This window comes from Otolemur garnettii, unplaced genomic scaffold (genome assembly GCF_000181295.1).
Source record: "Otolemur garnettii isolate 467f Iridium unplaced genomic scaffold, OtoGar3 scaffold00039, whole genome shotgun sequence".
NCBI lineage: Eukaryota > Metazoa > Chordata > Mammalia > Primates > Galagidae > Otolemur > Otolemur garnettii.
Window position 1 is genome coordinate 13,818,064 of NW_003852434.1, and position 2,257 is coordinate 13,820,320.

The 2,257-nt window shown below is 42.2% G+C and overlaps 1 protein-coding gene across 2 annotated transcripts in view; it reads right to left on the reverse strand.

Annotated features, from left to right (window-relative positions):
- The window catches only part of MTHFD2L (methylenetetrahydrofolate dehydrogenase (NADP+ dependent) 2 like), a 128,506-nt gene that overhangs the window by 15,133 nt on the left and 111,116 nt on the right, over positions 1-2,257 (reverse strand). The gene's annotated exons all lie outside the window — the stretch shown is intronic.

Genomic DNA, 2,257 nt, shown 5'->3' on the forward strand with positions numbered 1-2,257 from the left:
AGTGAGACATTGTAATCAAATATAACTCAATAATGTAGGTATAAGTGAACATGAACTATATCACCACCAATTTTATGAAATTTTATTGGACACAGAGTTAAAGACAGGTAGGGCTCCATTTTCACAATAGTGTAAGCCCATCGAAACAGTGCAAGTAATCTTACTGATCAATGGGGAAAATTATAATTGTTTAATGACCTTTAAAGATTTGACAAAACATTAAATTCTCTGTGGTTTATAAATGCATAAGGAACTGAAAATAGCAAAAGTAATATTTCGTACACTGCAATTTAAAATATTCGCAACACTGCAAATTAAAGGGTGCTTGCCTTCTCCTGGCCACAGAATTTATAAGGAGTGAGCATCTTCTCCGTGCCTTTGTGAATTGTTAGAGTCCTTTCTAAGTTTGGATGAGCTTCCGACCTTTTCCCTTTGCCCTTTCAATGTCATGAAAGGTTTCCTTTCACGTGAAGTTCCTTTACCGTGAAGTTTTACGTCCTCTGCCACCTCCTGTCCTTCCTCACAAATACTTCACCCGTTCTGGTTGATCAATGATTGCCATCAGGGTCATCTGCTTTAAAGGGGTGGCTCAGTTTCCGTTTTTAAAGAAACAGATTTCTGCAAGGGCAATGTACTTCAACGTCTGGTTTTACCTATATCCAAAATGCTTGTCTTGGCTATAGTTACAGTGAAACTTCCACCGATACTCACTTGCAGCCACATTCTCCCTGTGGCAATTTGCAGTAAATGCTACCTGTGAGTTTTGTGGCATAACCCAGGCTGAAGTTCCTCCCTCTCAGCTGGGGGATCGTCCCTCACCTGGGGGTAAGTCCTGATGAACAACCTGGAGAGCAACATGTCAAACCAGCACCGCTGCCTGGAGACGGCTGAGTCACGCCTCGTTGGCAGGTCTCCTGAGTCCCTGCTCCGGCTCTGTGAACCAGCAGCACAGCAAGGGAAATACTAGCAATTATATGGGCGTATTTTATGGATCAGAAAACCCTGAACTTCCTTCTAAAAGTGTTTTTACAGGATCATTTGGTGAAACTCTATTGGATATCCGAGTTATGCACCAAACACCAGAGCTGCAAGGGGCCACCAATAAAATTGTCATCGTTTAACTGATGATGGCCAGACAGGCTGCAAGCTAGCGGGTACAATGCTAGCTCTACGTAACCTCCTCCATCTCCCAGATGGACCCACACTCTCCCCTGTTCATCCTTTTCTTTGCAGTTTCTTTTTCTTTAATAAATACTCCCGAGTTGACAGTGGGCACACGACGTGATCATCCACGTGTGCTGATAAGCACGCAGCCACACCCGCCCCCAATCACTCGCTGTTTAAACGTTTTAAGAATACTCTCATGAGCAAAACACATCCTTATTCTTAATAAGAAAGAAGACGTGGAAATGATCTGAGATCATTAAAATACTCTTTGAGAGTCTTACAGAACATGGTAAACCGCTGGGTAAGCTTGCCCCACAAACACAGCCAACATTGTGAACTGCAAACCTCCCTGCTGTTGTTGCCTCGAGCTGGTTACCTGAGGTTGTCAATGCCACCTGAGTGCATCTTAAGTGTGTGGTGACCTTGCAATAAATACATACAACTAGAATGATATCAAAAAAAAAAGTGCAAAAAAAAAAAAAAAAAGAACAGGTTTCAAAATGAAATGCATCTTAACTCAAGTTTAGAAATTCACATTATTGATATCTGACTTGAGAGAACAAGTTGAAATAAAAAAATGAGGTCATTTCCTGAGAATGTCAGCACATCCGTACCCCGCCCCCCCCACACACCACGTGCACACAGACACAGGTGTTCATGTGGAGAGCCAGGCCTTCTGGACTTGAGTCCCATCTACATCAGGCCCCCTGGGAATTAGTCAGCGAGGACAGGTGCGTGTCCTCTGACACGGTGAAGCTCTATTTGGCTCCTACCATTGCGTCCCTGGAATACATTGTTGCATATCCGTATCTTTAATTTCTCTCTCATTTTTTTTCTTTTTCTTTTAGCACAACAGGTTTAAATTGCTTACATGGATCTGGTCCTCGATGCATCTAGAATCTCAGTGATGTGGGGCCAATACCCTAGGACACTTTTGACTTTGCATTTTCAATTTTATTCATTAAAATTGCTAGGCCAACAGGACAAGATAACGGCCAGCTTCCAAGTAAAAATCTTACATCTAAATTATTTTAAAAATTGCATCACGTATTCCCTTCAGTTTGTCTGTAAGGACATAAAGTTCTTGAGG